This window comes from Triplophysa rosa, linkage group LG14 (assembly GCF_024868665.1).
Source record: "Triplophysa rosa linkage group LG14, Trosa_1v2, whole genome shotgun sequence".
NCBI lineage: Eukaryota > Metazoa > Chordata > Actinopteri > Cypriniformes > Nemacheilidae > Triplophysa > Triplophysa rosa.
In genome coordinates, this window is record NC_079903.1 from 15,732,153 (window position 1) to 15,757,818 (window position 25,666).

At 39.5% G+C, this 25,666-nt stretch overlaps 1 protein-coding gene across 10 annotated transcripts in view; it reads right to left on the reverse strand.

Annotated features, from left to right (window-relative positions):
- dhrs13a.3 (dehydrogenase/reductase (SDR family) member 13a, duplicate 3) overlaps positions 1-25,666 on the reverse strand; it is an 83,550-nt gene that overhangs the window by 43,155 nt on the left and 14,729 nt on the right. For 7 of the 10 annotated variants that reach the window (XR_008964268.1, XR_008964269.1, XR_008964264.1 and 4 more), the window contains exons 7-10: positions 21,232-21,371; positions 20,593-20,669; positions 10,402-10,473; positions 10,059-10,262 (exon numbers count right to left, since the gene is read on the reverse strand). The gene's annotated coding sequence lies outside the window, so the exon portion shown is untranslated. Of the gene's footprint in view, positions 1-10,058; positions 10,263-10,401; positions 10,494-20,592; positions 20,670-21,231; positions 21,372-25,666 lie in introns of all 10 variants that reach the window. The other 3 variants (XR_008964262.1, XR_008964265.1, XR_008964267.1) reach the window with 3 other exon arrangements.

A 25,666-nucleotide genomic window follows, 5' to 3' on the forward strand; every position in this document is an offset into this window, starting at 1 on the left:
ATTATGTGGACCGACACCTACAGTACATATTTTAACTACACAAGGCCCAAACTGGCACAGGTGTCACCAAGTGAGTCTTGCTTCGTCAATTATAGCATAAATACAAACATGGCACGTCAGTATATAAATAACTTTTAATCTCATTGGTTCTTTCGTGTCCCGTGGCGAAACACGAATAACAACTAGTTACAAAACATGCGAAAACCAATGAGATACAAAGTTACCACATTTGAATTTAACATGTTGATCTGTTTGTTTGCATTGATGGCACTGATCACTACACAAAATCAAAACATTAATTGTTTTCTCTTGTAAACATATTGTTTCACTTCACAAGACATTCTTCAAAGTCAGGATTGGTTGAATGTGCTTTTTGGATCTTTGACATTTTCAATACCAAAAAAAGATAACATGAAGGCATTATAATATAAAATTAATGGTTTGCGTACAACTGAAGAAAGCATGTCATATCACCCAAGATGGCACGAGGGTGAGAGAATTTTCTCTGTTCCTTTAACTACAGCTTGAACCACCTGAATAAAATGCAACTTTGAAAAGTATTTTTGTTATTATAATCAAGTGAGGCATAACTTTTGAAATAAATGCATAAAAAACATGGAAGAACGTCATTAGCCTCAATTAAATGAAAAAAAGTGCTTGTAATGTAAAGTATGTGAAAGTCTCTGGAAGCCATTGTATATGAAATTCCTATCTATAGGCATGCAAACTCTGACCTATAGGATCAGGGCCCAGAATAATCTTATAATATCTCATTACAGTTTTAACATTATTGTAATATTATATTCACACATCATTGCTTGCTGAATAGACACATCAGCCTAAATGTTTAATGTGCGCCTTTCAGTGCCTTGTTTTAGTCTTTAGATCTTAAAGGTTTTCATTGCAATACTATAGGAATACATCACTACTACCATCGTTTATACAAGGGTTTCTATGATTCTAAAACATGTTTTTGTGCACATTTTGTTTTGAACATCACTGTGTGCCTTTCAGAGTGACCTTGCAATAAGAGATTGATTATTTCATGCATAGCATCAGGGATGAATATCCTGTCCTAATGATTCATCAGTGTTTGAATGTTAAAGGAACAATACGGCGTTTTTAGGAGGCTCTATTGACAGAAATTCAATATAATATACAAAACTATTTCTTCAGAGGTGTATAAAGAAAGACCTTACGTAATGAACCATTATGTTTGTAATACCTTAGAATATGAGCTATTTATATCTACATACAGAGCGGCCCTACATACATTGAATTCGCTGCCATGTTTTGTACAGCAGCCCTAAACGGACAAACAACTCTACAACGCGCGTTTCCTCTTCCTCTCTGCCGCGGTATCGTGGTGAAAGGGTTCGCAGGATGATCCGTGCGGATCGTACTCTACGGTTCGGAACGCATGTGACCCGCGGATTAACTGAAAGTTTATTCATCAATGAGTAAAAGAGTAAAACGCGCTCTCGCTCGCTCTCCAGTTTCAGCTCCAGCGCACTCTCGCTCTCTCTCGCTCTCTCTCTCTCTCTCTCTCTCTCAAGTATCTGGACGAGTACAATATTAATGTGGTTCCAGATAAACAATGACGCTCAAAACTGCTCCGTCACACAGCTAACATTACAACAACAACATATCTTGGTATGTTAGTATGTTACTCACATACTGATCCGAATCAAAGCAACCTCCTCGGGGGTGATTTTTACACAATCTTTCTCTCCAACGTCTCTGCTGGAAAGTATCTCCATAGATATCTGTGAGTATATCTGCTAATAGCTTTAGTACCGCGGTTCCTAACGCGTCTCTGCTGGAAAGTCTTAATAATATTAACACAGGTCCAAGCTCCTGCCTGACTTTTATCCTTCCTTTTTAAACTTAAAATCCACAAACCTTTTATTTCATACCTTTCATTACCTTTTATAAATAAGACATCGCTATTTTTACAGTCTTTCTAATGCCTGCAAGATCTATGCATGCGTCAACATGAGAACGACATCTTTTTGTACTGTGGTGGCCACCGTCATGTTTGGACTGAGCGATTCGTTGCAAATCTATAATACAACGCTAGTGGCCGCTGTTAATCAAAAACTGTGCCTTTAAGCATTCTTACATAAAGAACACACAAATGCTTGATTTTGCTGTCAGTAGATATTGAAAGTCGTGACTTCTCCAAAGATATGTAAAAGCTGTACAGTAGGTTTCATAACAAATCTGTAAATGGCTAGTTGACAAATAAATCGTACCATGTGTTACCGTACCAAATTAGAAAACAAATTGTTATTTTATATTATTAATATTTATATTTATAATATAAAGTAGCATAAGAGAGATTTATCTTCATCGTTAGTTTTTTTTTTCATTTTCAAAATCTTCGCCGTCACACCATAGGATACGTTTATTTGTCAACTACCAATATTGTCACTATACGAGTATGTGTGAAAATTAAATCAAATCGAATGACAGAGTATACTAACCGGTTAATTTTATAACTAAATAACATTAAATAACTAAATAAATAAACATAGATTAAAAATGACAACAAACAGCAGTAAGTGCAATTTTACAAGACCACAAAGCAATATAACATTGCTAGTACAAAATGTCTTCCACATAAATTCTGCATTGATACTCTATTATTCCAACAACGTTTGACTATGGCGGGCGTACGGCAGAAGAGTTCACCGTATCACTACAATGTGTTAAACAGGTGAGATAATGAGAAACAGAGGCGCATAATAGATGGAAGAAGAGGAAAAGATACAGATGGAAAGAGCTGGAGAGCATTTGCGCCACGGCAGAAGCCGCTCTGTGAAGAATTGCAAAAGCCTGGGCTTTACAGCAGCTGACAAAAGGCCTGTCCCGAACGATTACATGATCTAAATTCTAATCAAACATCATTTACAGCTTGTTTTATTTGGGCCTCTTGAGAGACTGTCCCTCCTGCCTCTTTGCCATGGCAACCAGTGTCTCATTTCAGAAGTGTCATGCCACATTATCATCTGGCTAGCTCACACACTCCGCCCAACAACTTCGCCCACCCTCTCTTTCTTTTTTCTCTTTCTGGCTAACATTTTCTGCATTTTTATATAAGCCTACGTTTAAGGATAATACTTCATCGCAATACTACATGCCTCTTGGTTTTAGCCTTTGTTTTTGGAACTGAGAAAATGCCAAATAAGATATACTACTAGATAGGCTACTTATTTTACTTATCGTACTTTGATAAAAAAATAAAATAATGATACCATAACAGTCAGCAGTAGTTTAATTACCACTTTCTACCTCTACATAAACACTAAATGTACCAAAGGGGCTAATTATGATCCATAACATTAGCATAAAGGCAACAACTGCGGGGCTCTTTATGTTTTTACTGGTAATACAGTATGTTATTAATAATCTGCCTAGAACGAAATGGTTGGTGAGGGACACTGGTGGTAAAGCAATATATCATGCAGTCATGTGTATAAAGAGGGACGAACTTGTTTCTCCGATGTATTCTGTATTTGATTGGTATGATGCACACAGCTGGTGGCTTTTCCACGCTGCCGCGATCTGAATCACTCTGCTAATTGTCTAGATGGATTGCCTACACACCGCACAGCGACTATACACTCAAACAGACATTATTTTCCAAAGATAGTTGCTGTTTAAAGCAAATCAGCCGCCTCTTCTGTCGGTCCCGTGTGTACGCACACCCACCATAAATGGAAGACGATGGCGCACTCGAGACCCCAATAAACGCGGCAATTTACCGCAAAATGCAAACATTCTTAGCGCAAAGTCCAATTTCATCAGAAATAAACGGAGGGTGCCTTTGATTGCACACCGCATCTGTCCTTAAATCAACTAAATTTAAACGTGACAAAAATACAGGCGGCGAAGGTGCGGCCGGTCCCGTAAGGGGCCGGAGTCCCGTTCACCGCATGCAATTCAAATTAGAGACCTTTTAGAGCAAAACCAAAATCACATCCTTTGCTTTCCTAAATAACAAGCCTCATTGCAGGCTCGGGCCTGAAGAGAGAAAGTAATTTGGGAGGATATTTGCTTACATGTGTATAAGCAATTTGGTGCATTAGGACGCCCCCTCCTCACCGCACGCGCGCGAGCGTGAAGAAGTGTGTGCATGAGTGGCACCACGCAGGCACACGCGCCGCCATGCAACGGGACGGCTGATGCCTCGTCAACGCGGTTCCCGCGCCGCTCCGGTCGCCTCCCCCTCCTCCCCTCCGCATACCCGCTCGGTGGGAATTACATTCCCATCATCAGAAGCAGCAATTTGCTCAAAACAATGTGAAATCATACGCCGGCGTGTCTGGACAGCCCCGGCTCCCGAGGCGCACAGCACATATGCAGATTTCAGGATTAATGTCCCCCGCGAGCAGGACGAAGGACAGGGGAAATGACGGGGGAGGGAGAAACGGGAAAAGAGAGGAAAGTGGGAACAAATAGGCTAACAAGACCAGGGGTCTTTTCCCTATATGGTCTTTTCTGTGCTTGCTTGAGTGAAGCTGAACAGATGCTTTTAATAATTTAACCAACTGCTAGTTAACTCATTGGTAATTCAGATATAATATCAATATTAAAACAATATTTGGGATTAAAGACAAGAAACAGTTCATTCAAAATGTCTCATTATTTGCTCAACCTTAACCCAAAATGTAAAATTTTTGTTTGAAAGTTTTTAAATAACACCTTTTTCCAAAGAACACCATTAAAGCGTCCCATTTCTATGTATAAAAGATATTCAAATATAAGTAATTATTTTCTAAAATATAATTTCAATATATTTTGTTCAGTATGGACCTGCGAGTTAACATACAGTATCATTTTTGTTGGACGTGGTCTAGAAAGAGCTCTGCAAAGATTCTCCCACAATTTTGACTTTTATGTTACAGCATAACATAAACTAGAAAATGCGAGTGAGTAAATATTTGTATTTTAAAGAAAGAACATAAATAATAGGCTATCACAAAATACCAGATTTTACTAGGTAGGAGCCTCACAAGAACAAGAGCTCTCAGCGTCGCAGATGTTTGAGCATGTAGATTCACTGCATGGTGTAGGAGACTGCCGTTGTTTGTTTGTATATCATGAGGCATGAAGCTGTGGGTATCACACATTTATGCAGCGTGTATGTGTGTGTGAGCGTGTACGTGCGGGTTCACCCCGGCTGCAGAGGTAGATCTGCCTAGCACACTAGGGCCTGTGGGGAGTCCAGGCTGTTCCAGGTCCCTGCTGTAATTTTCTGTCAGCCTGGCAGGATTTACCTCGCCTGGGGCAACAGCGGCTGGCTGTGGAGCGTGCCACCAATCAACGATTGAACCTCTCACCTCACTGGCCGAGTGTGTGCACAACACCACCTTCCATCTTTAAGTGCGAGCGTGCGTGAGTGTTTGTGTGTGTGTGCGTGCGTGACTGAGTATGTGATGGCAAGAATAGAGAAACGCTATGTGTTGTGTCACAATGATGCACTGAAAACCTCTATGACATCAATACACAAAGGCAAGGATATGAAAAGTATAGGTTAACTGTATCTAAACATTTTTTACAGACATTTGCAGATTATATATGAGCAGACATGCTACTAGCATTAAAGTATTTTAGTATTTAAAACCGCAAAAGTGGACATTACAAGATTTCAAATCAAACCTAATATTAATGGGCATCATTAGACTAAAACAAGAAAAGAATTGTAACACGCCAGTCTGGAAGAAGGTCAGTTTTGTACCTAAACACTCATTCATAGTAATTCCCTTCATCCAGCCCTGGTCACCTTACCCAAGGGTCTTGGTTTTCACAGGCAGATCTGCAGGTCAGCAGCTGAGAAGAAAAGCAGGTACTTGGGAGCAAAGCCTCCACCAAGCCCCCTTTCTTCATGTTGAGATTGATGAAGTCTTGGCCTCAACGCTGCTGTACATACAGTGTACCAACAGCCATGTCAAAACAGAGGTCCAACACTCGCCTCCTGACAGCTGTGCTCTCCAAAGCCCCAGTCACACCACTACAGACTTACATGTACTCACTGACTTCCTTTTACAATATCGCACATAACATCAGCTGAAGTACTGTATAAGACCCCATGCAGCGTAGGGAAATAAGACTCTAAACATAAATAAGAGACGCCATCTTGACAAATGAGTTGCTAATGAGAGCTGTATAACAGCAGCTGTCTTCCCTTTAATCACAGAATCAAACAGAAGCATCTCAAATGATGACACATTTCATGGACGTAATGATCAAATAAATGAAAGGTCCATATGCAACAGATCGAGATGGAGAAATAAAGTCTGCTGTTACATTTACACAGTATTTCAATTTGCAGTATACTCTAGGAACTGAACATTCTTGGGAAATTCATTTTTTTCTTTTTATGAGTTTTGCTTGGCTCAAGACAAAGTAAAAAAGCAACCATATAACAGGACCACTTTTAGTACAAAGAGAAGCCATGTTGTGCACCAATTGGCTACTCCCTATCATTGTCTGCTTTTTAGCAAATCAGGTATGATTACTGGGTCTACTTTGAATTACTTGATGCCACAAATAATTTTTTATAAGTGAATACTTTATATACAAGTAAGGTCAAAAATGTGAAAAACTTTTGCTTACACATTTACACGTTTAGAACCTAAAATCATTACAAAATAAGTCCATAAACACATTAGGTATTTTTAAATAACAAGTGGAGGATTCACAATATTGGCAAAACAATACCTTTCCCTCCACTAACCGTGATAAGTATTTAAAAAATGTTATACCAAAAGCAATCTATTGACATGGCTTTACCGTGGGCAATAACAAAAACCTTAGCTTGTGTGCCAAGGAGATAAAGGACTCTTTCAGTACGCATCTCTCTGACTTCAGTTTACCTCTAATCCTCCCCAACAAAAAGAAAAAAAATGTTGTAAATAAATATCAGTTTCAAAGTAAAGGCACCAAAGCCCTATAGGCAGGTGTACTTATTTCAATCAGGTGACATTTGTTAGCTACACACACCAAGAAGGAGGCAGCCACTGGCTAACCTTTCAGCTGTGAATTATGAGAATTTACCTTCATGCTTCAATGCTTTTGCTGTTCTGCTGCCTTTAGTGTCTAAATCAAAGGCGGGATCTGCCACCTCGGCACTTTTTCTGGCAAGGGCAGCCATTGCACGAACGCTTGACAATCAGTGACATTTACCGTGTCGCCCGGCCCACTACAGCAGACAGCACAGAGCCCTGGAGGCAAACACAAGTCAATTCATGCTAGCAGCCATTTTCCTCCGATACTGCAACATGGTGGATTAAAGAAAAGCTAGCAGTATATAGACTGGTGTCTCGGGAATAAATGAACAATATAAATATAATGGTTAATAATTTGGGTAGTTAACAAGAAATTATTTCAGGAAGTTGACTTTTCTACAATGGATCTTAACAATCGAACATCTGAAAGTGATACAGGTAATCCACCCAAAAATGAAACTTCTGCCGTCATTTACTCGCCCTATTGTAATTTCAAACCTGCATAACACTCTTTCTCCTGCAGAACACAAAAGAAGATATTTTGAAGAATGCTAGTAACCAGACAATTACAGTCAATGGGTTCCGGCGTTGTTACCAACATTTTTCAAAATATCTTCCTTCAAAAAAGTCATACAAGTTTGAAATAACAAAAGAGTGAGTAAATGATGACAGAATATACGTACATTTTGGGGTGACTATCTCTTTAAACGCGAGACAACATGACAATTCTGTCCCTTTAAAAATGCATGTCACAGCATTAAAAATGCTTTAAATGAATTTTAAAAAAGACATACAATTTCTTCTATACATTTCCATAAAACCCTATAACCGCATGTGTCACTTTTCCCATATGCAGAAGAAGCGCAACGGATGTTCTTAACATTAGCAAGCGACTAAGCAGCGGTTTTGAAAAAGTACAAAAAACTTCAGCTCGAGGCCGTAATGACAAAACTTCAGATTAGATCCAGAAAGCGCAATAGATATTTGCGAACAGAGTATCGCCTCAGGGAGATGAGAGTGGCTCCCAATGTCTAGCTTAGTGAAACTGGGGCCCATCACTCCCCATACGTTTCTAATTTATTTAACAGCTCAACAGGTAATTTTCCAGCAAAATGCTGATTTTCCTCACCGGCTTCCTCTTCAGCATGTATTCTAATTACCAGTGGCTCTCTTTGATCTCGGGCACCGCACTTCACACTGCTCGGGCTTCCCGGGATCTCATTTCATTAGAGGTTCATTTCGTCTTGGCTCACTCCTTATTCCGCTGATACACATTCGGTTAGGGGGGGAGATACGGCCTGACATATTAACTGAGCGCACTGACAAATACTGTCAAAATACACAGCGGCGCTTCTGCCCGCTCCCCGGAGACGGGGCTCAAAAACAAAGTCCGCCGCATTTAAGAGACTGATAGTGGGATTAGATATGAGTCCAGGTTCTGATTACCTGATTAAAATTTGGAAGCTGGGTTAAAGACAGCAGTATTAAATTAATTTCATCAGCTCCATATCCATCGCGCCACTCGGGCTCACGGGGGCAGTGCGTGCTGTGAGTGGTTTTAATCTGAACTTGGCAGTGAAAAGATCAGGAGCCTCTTGATAATGTGTCAGGGTTTCATTGTTACAATATAATGTGACATGACAATACAAAGCTCCCTACAATGCATGGCTTCTGGTAGATTTCTAACTAACGCAACTTGTTTCGGTGCAGGTAAACCTTCAATTTGTTATCGACCTCCTACTCGCATAACCACCTACAGTATAACCACGCAGTTGTAAAAGCCATTCCACACTTCTTGCTCAAAGTGGGTCATTAGACACTGCTGAACAAAGAGAAAAAGATGCCTCATCTCAAAGCAGTGGCGACAGGACACAGAGTACTAAAAGGGGTCTTCAGAACGAGAAGAGCCCAGAAGGTGGCAGTTTTCCGGGAAGGGCCCCCTCAGCTCCGCCATCTGTCCGTCTGTCTGTCTCCGCAGAGGGTCACTGCGGGGGGTGGGTGGCACACCCCCTCCGATGCCCGGAACGGTGCCACGCCTGCACGGAGCGGCAGCGTAACGCGGACGGTGCCCCGCGCCTCCATCGGATGGGCGAGTCTGTCTTACCTGCTGTGATTCCATTACCAGACTGCCTGTTCCTGCGCTCAAGTGTTTCTGTAGCATATTAAACAGATTAATAGAACAATGCTCCAGGGAGCAAGCGGCCTGTCAATCTCGGCTAAAAACACAAAAGCAGAAAATTAAAAAAGCCCATGGCTGAACTCCAGAGCCGATAAAACACGCTGGAATCTGCAGAGGAGGGGGAGCAACACAGATGGTAAATATTTATTCTCCATCTCGTTGCTTTAGAGACCACACAAACACGCTGGTATACAAAGATGGGCATTCTTACACAGGAACACGCACACACATCAATGCTGTCCTGGCCCTGTACTTGGCCTATCTGCCCGTCACATGCACAAACAACATAAACATACATTCACAAACGCTCAAAAGGTCTGTAGCATTTTTGTTTGCCATGCGAGGAATTCAAGGTCAGAATGAAAAATCAGTCCTGCCTCATGAAATATACAGTGACAGCAATTAAACCTCTACTATTCACTGCTTTTTTTTGATCGCTTAGTCCAGTACAAAGTGCATAGCAAATATATTATGGGGATGTTGCTCACCTTAGATTGCCCATGAAAGCAATTTAATGTTTTTGATTTAAAGATCTGAAAAACAAGTCTGACTTCGTCCTAAGAGATTCGGAGTAAATTCAGTCTGAGCTGCGTTTTATTTCTCAGAGAGATTCCAGGAGATTCGCTCTGGTCTACAGAGACCACAGAGGCATGCTGGTCTATCTGCTATCTTGATCACAATGCAGCGACCAAGACTGAACCGCTAAAGGTTTGCAGGAACTGATTGCGTGCCGAGTGAGTTTGCCCACACCAAACAGTCATCGCGCTTTTATAAAATATTCCAGTTTCTCTTCAAAACAGCTATTTATAAAAAGGCTATTTAGGTCATTTTCTGGGAAACAAACTTGTGAATACAAATACACTTACTTTTTTCATCAGACACTGTGTTGGTCCATTATGTGGAATTGGCTCTTTCTTCAAATCCAGTGGCTTTTCCTAGTCCCTGTGCCGGTTGTAGAGACACTGCAGTGTATAACCAGGTTAATTGCCACAGTTGCAGTGGCTAGATCACAGGAGGGGAGAAAGTTTAATTGTGCACTGTCCTGACGGTTAACCTCATAGACAGCTGGCCTGCAATATAAGTGATGAAGAGCTCATGAACACTTGCTACCCCCAAAAGACATTATGGGATTTCACATTTATGTATATACATGTTAACTATTTCCCTGGCTTTGACAGAATTTTCTGTCATTTATGAATCAACGCCTACCTGCTTGGATTGATGCAAACTTCTGGCAATCCATCTTTTCACTGTTACACAATAGGGGCCGCTGTTACCCACCTACAGAAAGAGTATACCATCTACAGATCCAAAATAAGCATATACTCTGATTTCAGTTACTCGCGTTAGTGTTGATAAAAATGAAAAAAAAAATGAAGATAGAATACAATGTTGTTTTTGCTCCCTTCTTTGATATACAGTATATACACAGTATTGTCACTGTCCTTGCGAAACCTTGGATGTCCAAATTTACAGTTTTTCAGGAAATGGAAAAAACACTGTACTTTTAAAATGATTAAAAACTGTGTTGTCAATGTTTACAAGCACTTTGTAATACTTTATATTGGTTAGATATTTGAAAGACCCAGTGACGAACATAAAGGGTGACTAATAATAATGATCTATGGCCAAAAATAAAAATCACAAAATATGGAGATAGAGACAAGGTTTCAGAAGGACAGCGATATGTTCGCATAAATTAGATATAATATTAAATATTCATAGGTGAAAATATTCTGGAGGCATCAACGTTTTGTGAAAACTCTCAAAAAGGCTGACACTGGATGGCAACTTTAAAAAACTGGGGAAAATACTTATTCCAAATTTGTAAACTTTGCCTCTCTATCTGCATCTCTGTTTAAAACTGCAGGTTACTTTAAGTGCTTATCTTTATGATAGTTGAAGTCACATGGCACCAAACATTTTTTTCGCAAAATCATTTCAGTTTTTTAACACTACACGCGTCAGTACAAAATACAAACAACAGAACATTTACAAATGAATCAAAATATTTAAACCTTAATTAAAAAGATAAAACAGCAAGTGTTTCTGGTTCAGTGTTGTTTAAATCTTGCAAAAATACTCTATTGGCTTACTATTTCAATGCAGGAAAAGGTAAGAAAAAAGTTTAAATAACTTATTTTTTGATGTCTTTGCTCAATAAAATTATTTTTTTGCACTTCACATTTTTGTGCATTATCAATTTTAGCACTGTTTATATGTAACTTTGTTCTAAAAAGTCAACAGGAAAATGGGTTTATGAGCTGCTGTCCAAGGTGCTGAAAACCGTAGCCAATCACCATAATGCTCTACATACAGTGGTTATATCAAGAAGAGGTTATGACAGATTCACTTCACTCTCTAGTCACACAACCATCCACACCTCAGCGCAGCCTGACCTTCACAGGTGCCCTTTCCTGATCCGTCGCAGTGCAGCCACCCACCTCTCTCTCTCTCTCTCTCTTTTTCCCCCAGCTTTATTCACTCGCCCTCTCTCCCTCTCTCCCTCTCTCCCTCTCTCTCTCTCTCTCTCTCTCTCTCTCTCTCTCTCTCTCTCTCTCTCTCTCATCCCGTTTCTCTCTTTTACTCTGCTTGCACCTCTCCCCCTTCACTCGTTTGCATTCCTCTCGGCCCGCTCCTGGATCATCTCCACTTGGCAGCCAAGCCGGCCCTGTCTGTTTTCATTCCCTTCCAAGAGGACAAGTAATTTGGGAGAGAGGAGAGCAGATGACCACTGGCTTCTGACCTTTTCTGCCTCAATTTAACTCCTCCGTGTAGCACCGCGAAAGTGGCAATCAGACTAGGCAGAAGTGACACCCTCATCTCAGCGCGCCGGAGCCCCGCACACAATCACAGTGTCACTTTCCATCACAGCACCGCGAGGAGAGGAGGGGTCGGTCTGGACGCCACCGCGGACGTTTCCCTCCGCACGGCTCTCATTAATGTGATGGTGGAGTGGCCAATGAGAAAAGCACCATTAACAGGAGCTGGACTGTGGCTTGTTATCAAAATGTGATGACATAGTTGGAATCATCCTTACAGTTTATGTGTCAAGTGCTAATAGACTTCGGTAGTGAGTGAGGTGAAACCTAAAGGTGAATGACAAGCACTGTGTGAACATGTTGTTACTTGTAGAAACAGATCTAACAAAACTTGTGAACAGATTTTCATTCTTACACTTTTTTTGTTTTGGTTTGTTTTTGGTTTTGTTGGATGGGCTGCAAATTATCTAAAAAAAAAAGAACAAAGCAACAACATAAATGTGACATTTTATGTAGCAATGTCTATTTGACTAACAATGTCGGCATTGTCCGTCAAATAAACATTTGGTTTGTTTAATGTAGTTCTATATTTTACAAAAATGTATATTCTTAAAAGGAAGTCAGCAAGATGCAATGTATCTATTTTCACCTAAATCGTATATTTTGTACTTGACTTATGTTCTTATTTAGAAAAATGAATTGTAAAAACAATAAACATTTCAGGATACTGGGGCTAGTTGTCACACTTTACTTCAGTGAATAATACATTGTTTACAACACACCATATAATTGTAAATATTCTGTTAATTAAGCATCTTTTTACATCTTGTCTGACAAAAACTATCCTGTCATCTGAAAGATCCCACTGTTGTTCAACGATTCAGGCCTGATTCTCTAAATGTCCAGTGGCAGCCAAAAGCTCAGAGACTTCATCAATGCATTCTGAAATGCTGAGGCTGTCGATTTTGTTTGTCTGAGACGAGCAGGGGGGCGGGGAACCGCTCGGACGAACCGCAGCGCCTGCTCAATATCAGCAAGTTCCACCGCTGCTAAAAGACATGCCGAAGTGTGCGGATGTATGTAATCCAGTGTGAAATACAATGAGTGCCGTGCTCACAGGCTACACATGTTATGGCAAGAGCAGCCGTGAAATAGAGTCGCTCAAAGGGGATCTGTTACAAAGTGGCATATGCAAAAAACCATCACACAAGCCACAACACACACTGGATAAACGGATTACAGAGAGTGTTCATGGACTACTTTAGGACCAGAAGACTTAAGGAGCCATGGAGCATTGTAACATGAGCAGAAATGCAACCAAACAGATACGATATGTGTCGTTGTTAACTACGGCAGCCAATGCAGTTCAGAGAAATACTAACTAACATATTTCTTTTTACCAGAGGGAGTTAACCTGACTAGAATACAATCATAAATGATGATATGCCTCTAAGGGGGGTATATCATTTGAAAAGATCCAGTCATTGTACTCGCTCCTCCCCTCTGTGCTGAAAATGAAATTGTCTGATGTGCAAGATTTACCTTTGCCACATATGGCCCCGTTCAGGCAAGAGGGTCGCGGCTCCACGTGTCATCTTGTGGCACCATCGCGGTGGCTCCAATTTACACACGGAGCCGTTCTGCATTTCAAAGGGGCACAGCGCGAGCCCTTCTGTTAGCGATCGCTATCTGAGCCCCGCGGAAACGAGATTAGGCCAGCTGGAGAAACCGCTCGCTGCTTCCCCCGCATTTACATTTTCATTTTCATATTAGATTTTTCCTCCATTCCCCCTCCTGGGCTTTAACTAGCCTGTCCGTGTACCTTTCCCTTCCCAGATCTCCTCAGAATAGGGCCGTGGCATAAGCTAAAGCCTGCTGCTCTTTCTCCGATGTCTCTCTCTCGCTTCTTACGCATCTACGATTAATGGAATAACTAATGGAACTTTTTGATGTAAAAACAAATAATAGAGTTCGTCAGCGAAGAGCCTTTCAAGTATTTCATCCCGAGAAAAAAAGACAACTGTTTTAGAAGGACAGAAATAGATCAAAGAGTTACTAATAAATCCATGCGAGAACTGCAAAAAGCGTTCAAACAATATCGTCCCAAAATTAAACGACTGCGAGATAAAAGGAGGTTCACACGAGCTCCTCGAACGTTCTTGTTCTTCTGTGGTTTTGGGCTGTGAATCAGAGATACTGTTCAGAGCGGCCTAGACGTGATTAGATGTTTTTAGCCTTGAAAATCAAACTTAAAAATGCTGACACTAGACAGAACAAGACACAGTTGAAGTGGGAACGGGCCGTATAGTTCATGAACAGCTTCGACATGTGTGCATTAGCAGAACATTGAAGCATCAGACCAACAGATTTAAATAGTAAGTGAGTTTCTTTCTTCTGCAAGAAGAAAATAAGATATTTTGAAGAACGTTGGGAACCAAACAACATTGGCCCCCATTGACTTCCGTTGTATGGACTCAAAACCACTGAGAGTTCTCTAAATGTCTTCTTTTGTGTTTCACAGAAGCAATCTGACATACAGGTTTGAATGACATGAGGTGACTATATGATAATAGAATTTGTATTTTTGGGTGAACTGTGTCTTTAATAAATGTCTTATGAAGTGAAACGTGTATGAAAACAACATTATTTAGCACTTTATATTGCAACTTAGCCAAATTAAACTAAAATAATCACATTTAAAGGGATAGTTCACCCAAAAATAAAAAATTCTGTCCCCATTTACTCACCCCCCAAGTTGTTACAAACCTTTATAAATTTCTTTGTTCTGTTTAACACAAAGATATTTGGAAGAATGTTAGCAATTTACAGTTCTGGAACATCGTTCACTACCACAGTAGAATTTTTTTTGCTGTTTTTTATCTGTCGAGCACAAAATGAGATTGTTATTTTAGGAAAATAAACAGTTCTGGGGCACCTTTGACTACCATGTCAATTTGTCCTACTACACTCTAAAAATGGCTGGGTTATTTTTTAACCCATAACGCTGGGTTGAGTCCGTTGGGTTGTTTTTTTGGGTTATTTTTCCACATGTTAAACACTTTTTGGGTAGTTTTAGTTTTCCAGGTGTTGGGTTAAACCCGCTGGGTTAATGTGCTGGGTTGTTTTTGCCCACCGCTGGGTCGTTTGAAGAGGCTCACGCGCTTCCCGCCCTGAAGACGTTGAGTGTACTACGCAACTTTCATTTTTATAAAGAACAATGGGGCAAAGCCACTGGTTGGAGCAATTTAAAGGTACGTTTTTTACGTTTTAAGTAAATATTTATTGAAATGAGCAGAATTTGTAACATTTTGCAAGGCAACAGTGTCTTAACTAACATTAGTGATATAACTTAGATGACCAGCAACTGTTACCTCAGATCGCCATTACATAAATTGACTCGCATAGTCTTGTTAAGATGCGCGACACTGCGAATTAATACAATTTTAGTTAACCCCATCACATGTAAGCTAAGTCTATGAACTTTAGTGAGAATTGAACTAAAAGTGAGTCAAACCGGCGAGTGCCCCGCGAGCGCGGTCCAGCATTCCCGGTTCAGGAACGCCTCTCTCGGAGTCCACTCTGGACATTAAGCGGCCAGTCAATTATATTGCTCCCTCCGTTTTAAACCAAACATTTCAATTACTTGCATATATACCTGATGTCAAGACAGTGCTAAGTGTATCGGAGTATTGTTATTTTATCATTTGGTTTTCTTCTTTATAGATTGGACCAAACGTGGTGGAATTTCTTCACCGGACAGAATTAACGAAGCCCTTTCATTTTGTTCCGCCATGGGAAACATCCGGCATATATCTCAGGCTTTTGTCATTTTGAATGGACAAGTTCTGGAACAAACCACGCTGCTTTCAGCTGTTGATGTATGTTTCAACGCATTTTATGTGTTTGATGTTAACTTTCCCAGGCAATGCGCTTCTGTAACAGGTATTGAATGTAACTTGTTTATTTCATGTATTAGAATTACACAAAGTGTATTTGTTTACCTGATATTCTGTCTGTGTGCGCCTTCCCCTTTAAATATTCTGTGAACGGTGTTTTGCGTAACTTCCTGTCTGTTCACCTGCTCTTCCCTTTTCACACTGGCTGTGCATGGGAGAGAGGGACAAAAGGGCAGGACATATGTAAGACTGTTTTATTATTTTCCATCAGTGATTAAATGAAGAGTCGAAACGTTATCTGATGTCCGAGTGGTTACTACCCCATTAAAGAAAAAAAACACAACGCAGAACTACACCGGTTACACTTCTACCTGGGAATTTCTCCAGACTGTTGTTTTTCAAATGAAGGGGAATGAATCATCTGCTATTCGATTTCTTCGCTGCTCTTTGCTTGCTGAGGAATAACTTAACTTTTATTTTTTTCCTTGATGTTTTTGTTAATATCTGTATTCGTTTAATTTAAATACAGTGAAAGTATACATTTACACATTAATGTTTTTACTGATTCAGAATTCAAATTTGACTGATTCATGAATGATTTTAATAATTCACTGATAATTGTTCTAATTGACATGTGACATAGGTCTGTTGCAACATGTAATTGTGCAGAATTTTATTCATTCGTGTTATCTATACTGGTAATGTTTGATATTAGCCATATTTTTATTTATTTAGTTATTTTTATTAATTGTCATTTGTTGCTACATATTGTGGAAAATGTTTATTAGTTATTTATAATGTTATTTATTAACATGTTATTTATAATGCTTGTTAATGTTTGATATGAAACATTTTTATTTATTATAATTTAACAATTTTCTTTTATTTAAGCAAATCTATAAATATTGCTGCTACTGACTGTAAAAGTTTAAATTTTTATTAACAATTATTTTTACAGTCAAATAAAAATGATTTTTTTTTTAAATAAATGTCAATTGTCTTGATTGACAATGAAGCACAGGAGAAATTAAGAATAACCCAGCAAGAATAATCCAGAATTAAACACATGAATAGTTAAAATGACTACATTTGGGGTTTTTTCAATAACTCCGCATGCTGGGTTAAAATGTGTAACCCAGTGTGCTGGGTTACTTTAACCCAGCATGTGTTCTGTCCAATATTTACCCAGCGCTAGGTTGCCAATTGGGTTGTTTTTAACCCAGCCATTTTTAGAGTGTATGGTAGTCAATGCTTACATTCTTCCAAATGCCTTGCTCTGTGTTTGGCAGAACAAAGTAATTTATACAGGTTTGAAACAACTTGAAGGTGAGTAAATGATGACAGAATTTTTTTATTTTTGGGTGAACTATCCCTTCAAGTTCTACAAATTAAATATGGCAGCACATCAATAAAATTGAATGGTTCTGGCGTGACAAAGTCACATGAAACCATCAAGCTTTTTGGAAATTTGGAACCCACATATGTTTTACTTATTTAAAAAAAAAACCTTTGTGTTCAGCAGAGGAAAGCAAGTCATACATCTGGGATGGCATGAGTAACAAGTAATTTGAGAATTTTTGATTTTGGGTCAACTGTCCCTTTAAGTACTGTCAACACATAGTTTGCTTCTTTTGGTTAGCACCTCATAGTGTAGCTAAGTTACTAGACACTTAATTTAAAGTAGTCATACTACATACAGTAGTAGTTTCTTCATCAATGTACTATAGTACTGTACACCATTATGACCATATATACTTTTACTGATATTTAATTCAGAAGGGGTAGTTACATTCTTCCATCCCAGTTTTCAGCACTTTAAATGCTTCTGTCTCACAGGCAGATCTCGCTCACTGTGTGAGAGCAGGGGCCTCATTCAAAGCGGCACTCAATGAACTTAAAGGGCCACAGTGGTACAGTGATGCATTGCACACATAAGCACCAATGACTCACCCTGCATATTAAAGGCAGGCAGCCACACACCTATGTATTCTCATCACTTTCCTGAGACCTCAACAAGCAGACAGAAAAACTAAACCAATCTACCAACAGAATGGAGTCACCGCTGAGCTACAGGCTGACAGTGGCCAAACTGGTCAGCCATCAACGTAAGTAATGCACATGATGGACAAACCATTAAGAGGCTAATAAAAGCATGTGGAGTAAAAATCAATAATTGTCTTAGACACCCATATTTTATAAGTGTTTTTTGTTTTTAGAGTAATAAGAATAGAAAGAGTAAAAAGAATAGGTTTACATAAGAAAACGGAAATCATTAAATTCTTATTTACTCACCCTCGAGTTGTTAAATTCTGTATAAACACAGAGAAAGATATTTGGAAGAATGCTTCTAACAGTTCTTGGGCACCATTGACTACCATAGTAGGAAACAATTCCTTTGTAAATTTCTTTGTTCTGTTGAACACAAAGACATTTTGAAGTATGTAGGAAAGCAAAACGTTCTGGGGCACTTTTGACAAACATTGTAATTTTTCCTACTATGGAAGTCAATGGTGCCCAAGAACTGTTAGGTTAAAAACATTCTTCAAAATATTTGTATCTGTGTAAATCAAAACAAAGAAATTTATACAGATTTGAAACAACTTGTGTGTGAGTAAAGGATGACAGAATATTTATTTTTGGGTGAACTGTCCCTTTAAATTACTCATCCTCATGTCACTCCAAACTTACTTTTCACTGTGGTAGACACAATTTTATCTTCTGAAATCAAGGTACAAGTGTTTTGAGTGTGTGGAAATGTGCTGCACAAACATTCTTTACAATGACAATTGTGTACGACACAAAAAAAGACAGACAGGTTTGAAAGAAGAGTCGAATGCTACATTAAAGTCCAATCATCTGTAAATATTACATAGCTTTAAAATAACCATCAGGTAACCGATATCCCCTTGACAGATAAATAAAATCTGAATTTGGATTTGTGAAGTCTTCCAAAATAATTAAACCAATGAAGATTTTCCATGGCTAGAGAAAGTAAAAATATCCAGTGCAATGTTTACTAATATGGCTTAAAATGTTTACTCATGCGAGTGACTCAATCTTATCTCTACAGGACAAGGGAGGACTCATTTTACATTTTCTGCATGTTCCTGTTGGCAGACAGCTGACCTTCACTGCAGACATACTTGGGCGGGTTACGGCGTTCAAATTACGTCCGTTCCAAAGGACTACATGAAACGGCCATGGCCCTTTAAAGTCGTTCAATTAGATTATCCTTTTCATTTCTTTCTTCTTGTGCACATTCAAGACTCACGCACGCCTCCAAAATAAAATTATACACACCCTCATACACACATGTGAAGGGACGCACAAACGCAAGCGCACACTCGGAGACGATTGGGAAACGGGGAGAAAGAGTAAAAGAGGAAGGAGACGTGTGTGAGAAAGAAACAAGAATGACAAGCAAAGCAAACGTGATCTGCAGGCAGATTCTGTGACTACAACTCATCCCTGGGATGTAACAGTAAACCGCCCGTTTTAAAAATCTGCTTTAATAGCAAAGACCACTAAACCTTATTGTGATTTTTGACACTATAATCGTGACAATCGTTCATTTAAAATCATGATTTCATACCTTTAAAAATGTCTTTTCAATCTTATTTACTCAATGTATATTATTATATTTTGATTATATTTACTGTATATAAAATATTTTGTAGTATATGTATTATATAATATATTTTTTAAATATATTAACTTATTTTATTTAATTATAATAACTTATTTGGTTATTATAAAATAAATAAATAAAAGAAATCAAACGAAATAGGAAACTTCTTTCAGAGTTTCATACAGATGAATCTAATGAAGCCCCTGCTTTTCTCCCCTTGCTCTCTGATTCACCCCCACCCACACAACCCATCTTTCTTACTCTCCCACTTTCTCTCCCTTCACTTATTTTCTGCCCCTGCTGTGGTTTTGAATCCCTCGAGCTTGTCAAGAGGACTGGCAGCGCGGACGGCACCGCATCACGCATTACAATTCACCAAAGCTTTGTGTGTGTGTGTGTGTGTGCGTGTGTGTGCGTGTGTGTGCGTGTGTGTGTGTGTGTGTGAGGCTGTTGGGGGGGTGTATTTTCAGGGGAGTTACCATAATTATATGACAAAATGCAGCAAATCTCACAGGGTGCAGAACACAGGAGCAGGGGTCAGGGGACAGAGCACTTTCAGCGGGGTAATTTGTAAATGTCATTCAGGTGGGCTCCTCTGTCAAAGCCGGCATCCGCGGCAGGCTTTCTCATGCAGATTTCTAGAAGCAAAGCTGCCAATGCTGCTTAATTCTGCTGACCCCCTTGGCACTGTTACCTAGTATTGCTTGTACTATCAGCATAAATATGTTTTGAAAACACACTTAGTGCATTTCTGAACAAGATTTTGTTAACCATTACAAAATGCATTGTTTTGGAGTGACATGGCATTTAACAAGTTTGGCACGTTTTAAGATAAAATGACACGTTTGTTTGATTTTAAAGAATAATACTCGAAAACACAATATGAACTATTTCTCCTATTATTGCTATGAATTCATCAATTTATATGAATGACGTAAATTATTCAAAATTACAAATAATACAAAAGATTATAAATAAAAATAAATAAATATTTATAGCATAAACAATTTTTTTAAACATTTAAAAATCTGTACAAATGTAAAGAATTTATTTCAATAATTATGAATATAAATATAAAATGTATATAATAAAAAGTAGAAAATTGGTATTTTACCTGTATATTATGCATAGATGTTCCATACTACAGAACTGGTCTTTGGGGAGCAAAATCATACCCAGCACAGGCAGGGACTGAGACAAAAAAAATGCATTGCTATGATAAAAGTATTCTGCGTAACCTTTCTTTTGAGTGCTTGGCCTCTAAGAGTCAGTTGAGATAGAAACGACATGAGGTGAGACACTGCCTATATGATTAGGTGCTGTTGAAATGACCAAAACGGTGCTTCAGAATGTGTTACGCCAATCTGAATAATCACAAGAGACCATTCCAGACCCAATCGATGCGCTATCACTATTTTCCCTTAAAAGAGCCGCCTCATTTTCCCTCAAGTGGGCTATCAGTGTTGCCTCTACCACATACATTTCAAGGCCTGGCCGAAAGTTTCCATCTCACCGTCTGTGAATTCATTTCAAGGCGGTTGCTCACTGAAGCCTTGCTCACGAGAGCTTGGAGGTTTCTGCAGGACCCTACCGACCATACTTGAGCACCTTCAATACAGGAGTTCTGAAGAGAACCATGCCTCAAGGACTGATATCTCGTGCAGAAAGGACGGTTACACAATAGCTAAGAAATTGCGGCCAAGGCGAGCCTTTCAGAAGTAGTGCTTTTATGTTTGGTGATGTAGTTGATTACCTTAATGAAAATCCTTGTGGTTCATTCTCTCTTGTCTTTAGTATCATCCTGTAACCTCCGCAGCGAATGTGATTCATGTCCTAGCTGTGACGTTTCTTTGTAAGCCGAACTTCATTGCCGCTCCGCTGAATCGCTGTTTACTAAACAAACATTAAACAAAAGCATAGTTCAAGGTGAATCATGAAGCCTATGAATGTCACCACTATATATAAATAGGAGAACTGAAGTAAACTCAGTTGCTTGTAAGAAGACAACTTCACAAAAGATCATAAACATCTCATGGGATCAAGGAAAAAACTTGTTGAATGAGACGTGCATATCAAGATTTTGTATACTGTAAATGAATGTAAAAAAAAACCCATGTCCTGCTTTGTCTACGGTAGCCTGTTTAGAAGGACTGTTCTGTCCAACACATGAGAAATGTCTTTCTTTGCTCCTGTTATTCATTGGTGACTTTCATATCTTTGAAATGGGAAGTCAGCCACCAAGGACTATTTCCTTCAGCACATTGACTATAATAGGACTGTGGGTTTTATACTCAAGAGGCCTTTATACTTATTCTGTCTGAGCGCAGCACATTGTAGCTTCCCATCCGAGCGTCAGTCATTATATCTAAAGCAGATGTAATATTCATTATGAGGAGAAACCTTGCCTTGACCATTCTGCTCTCAGCCAATGGGACAAAAGACTCCCCTCAATGCCACGCCAACACCCTGTGACGGCAATGCAACAAGTCTGTATATATACTAACCTGTTTAATTACATTTACTTGACTGTTAAAATCTCTTTTCACCCTTTAACTGCTCCACCTTCTCACTTCTTTCAAATAAATTTTCAGCGCTAAATGAGTACAAAGGTGTAACTGGAAACCTGAAGCTAATGAATCAGCTTTTAAAAAAATCTTGATGAATTAAAGTTAATGAGATTATTCATACTATAAAAACAGTTTTACATAGCACACTTTGAAGAAATATCCTGAACCGTTCGCTGGAAATTGAAACGAGAGACGTGCAAACAAGGGGCCATTCTTGAGACGTGTCAGATGAGAGATTCAGGGTGAGGTTTTTCTTTACTCTGCACACGCCGCAGGTCTGTCCGTAGCCCAGTAGCATAAGAACTTAATGCCATCAGGGACCCGGCTATTTGAATGCTGGGGCTTTTTTATCAGGAGCACAAGTGGTGCAGAAAAAATTGCCTGGGATTAATTTGGGTGGCGGAGAGCACGCAGCTGGGATCAGAGCCTGCAGTTTTCTCCACCCGTGCCGGCGATACGCTGGTGTTGCATGGTCTGTTTATTAACGGTGACTTTCCTCCCTTTCAGGAGCTGTGACTGGGGGGCCGGAGTCAGTGGTGCTGCTTTGAAAGGCATTTAGCCAATAATAACATACATGTACAATACGATAAGAAAATTAAACCTTTTGCTCCTCTCATCTTTGCAGCCACACCTAAAAACAGCCTTCTTTATCCATATCCAATACACAGCTTGGCTGTATCATCTGGAAACATGCAGGATTAATGTGTTCGAGTGTGTAAATAAGAGAAAGCATATTACGCCTGTGTTTGAGGATTCAATGGATCCAACCCTATCGGAGAGCTCCGTGAATGTAAATGTGAGCTGTGTTTTATTTCTCAGTCATACCCAACTGTTTCTGCGGGGTGCAGATGGGTATTGTAGTTAATGGACCAGCACGCTGAGGCATGGCTGCGTTTGAATCAGACCGACCGTACTGCTTTTCCAGCAGGAGTGGACAGTAGGCTTTGAGCAATGTTTGTGGCGGTGCGTTCGTCCATTTAACAGTTCCTCAGTTCTGATGATAGCGGGCAAACTGAAGAGGAAGCTGATTTGTGGGTACACCAACACAGACTCTTATAATAATCTCCCTCATGTAGCTCAGCGTAGCATTACAGCTAAGTGGGATGATACCCAGTGCTGGTCACATAATATTGTCTTAAACTTGTAAAAACTACAATAACTACAGGCTAAAATTAATCTTGATTTGTTTTAAAACTATATTTTACTATACTCTTAAGTGTAAAGGTGCTACAATAGGTTTGATACAAAATGGTTCTTTGGATGTTCTTTAATGCAAAAATGGTTCTCCTATATCTTGTGGTTAGAATGATATTAAATAATTAAATTGTCACTGTCCTTCCGAAACCTCAGATGTCCAAATTCACTGTTTTTTAGGAAATGGAAAAACACTGTACCTTTGAAATGAATAAATACTGTGTTGTCAAAGTTGACAAACACTTAAAAAAAAATTATTAGTTAGATATTTTCAAACCCCAATGACAAACATAAAGGGTGACTAATAATAGTGATTTATGCCCAAAAATAAAATCACAAAATATAGAGATACGAGGTTTTTGAAGGGCAGCAGTGATATGCACCCAATAATAATATACTGAAGTAAACAGCAACACCTATATACCTTGACCTATTTAGTAACATTTTTACTGAATCAATTCATTCACATGGACAACTTGACTAAATTAAATCAGAGAAAACTGAAGTAATTTCTAAATTACTTCCCGAATCAAAGCAAACAAAGTTTCAGAGGCACGTCTCTTTCCTAATGACACCTCCCAATGATGTCTTGAGAAAACTTAATGGCCAAATAAAAGCGTATTAAAATCATTATGATATGCACAATGTTGTCTAATTTTCTATCGCCAGCAAAATCATCATGGTTTTTCAATATCACCTAGCGCTAATGAAATATGAAAGTCCTAAAAATAAATAAAATACACAACGAAGGCTCGCAATCCTCACATTTCAAACCCATTTACCTTGATCTATCCAACACAGTTTTCAACCAGAACTCCCTGTATGCAGGACACTGAAGCAGGCAGCGACTACTTTCCCCTGAGGCAATGAGAAAGTGAAGGTTTCGTTGCAATAACGTGAAAGCACACTGCGTTAAACCCATTTGGAGAGGTCACGTTCAAATGAGCTTTGCATCAGAAGCTTTGCATCACTCGCACACATATGCACACATGCTGTAGATGAGACAGAACCTACAGCAAACAGACAGCGGCTGGCCAACGCCAAGTGTGTTATTTCACAGCAAATAACTAACTGACTGATTGCTCAGGGTCTAGAAAGACGTGAGAGAAAGAAGAAAGATGTAAGGATACAGAAAGAGTTGGTGAATCTCTTTTATTACCGTGGTCACCATCTGTCATTTCTTGTAGCAAGAACAGTTCAAAGCATATATACAGTCTAACAATTTAAACCCTCAGATTCTGAGCATCCCTCCCGTGCAGCATACGGCAGAAAATAAATCAAACACACAATAGACCCACAAATGCAAGTGATCTGGAAGAGAAGATCTCTTTTCTGCTATCAGGGCAAGGTGAAAGTTTAACATTCCAAGCGTTTCACGAGCACAGCGGCGCATGAAGAAACGGGAAGCGTTGCGCACGTCGGATTTAGCAAACGTGTCTGAAAGCAATCAAACAATGTCCGGACCAATACCGGCCTCATCATGATAAGAGGCAGTCGTGAGGCTGAGGGGCTAGCAGGCAGCGCTCTAATCAGAGGCCGGACCGCCGTAATTGCCTGCTACAATCTATCTCTGCCACTGCTGGCTCCATACTTTCCGTAGCATTAGAAGGCTGCCCAGTTCATTTCAATACGCAGCGCGCCGTCAAGTGAAATTGGCAGGGTAAATAGGAACTGCTGTTTATTTCCTGCTTCCTTCTGTCGTACCAGGGCCAAACACGGAGTAAAAGAGAGTGCTATTAGCTCAAGCAGAATCCACACAAACCGTAGAAATTACTGTCAGCAGGCAACCCTCCGCAAGCCACAAACAATAGACGCCATCCAAATTAAAGCACAATAAATCACAATGCGTTTAGCTGCGCCGAGCCCGTCGGAGTCTCGTCTTTATTATGTGTGTGCGCGCGCGTTCGTTTTGAGTTTCGAGAAGCAGAGGGCCTCGAGCTCTGCGTGAAACTGCGGAAAACAGGTCCGGAGAAATCTTAGGTCATTATCAGGAAGCACATTCTGAAATTCACCTCACACTGCTTTTAAACTCTCTTGAAAATAACATGTGCCAAACATGCGTAATGGCAAACGGAGAAAATAAGAAAATACTTAAGAAACTAAAAGCAAGCATCACATTTTACTTGAAATATGTCTCGTGGTAGTTTGAGAACCAATCTCCTTGTTGAAAAAAACAGCATATGCTGGGTTTGGTATGTTTTGATGCTGGTTTGACCAGCTTAAACCAGCACAAACCACCATCAAAACATACCAAACCAGCATAATGCTGTTTTTTTTCAACAGGGCTATAGTACACAAAACACATGAACCAGTCCATACAAATGGGTCCAAAAGGTCAAAATAATTTTAATATTATGTATATTATTATTTACTGTGTACATTAAGACACTGATGTTTAAAAAAATCTGTAATGAAACAGAATAATTA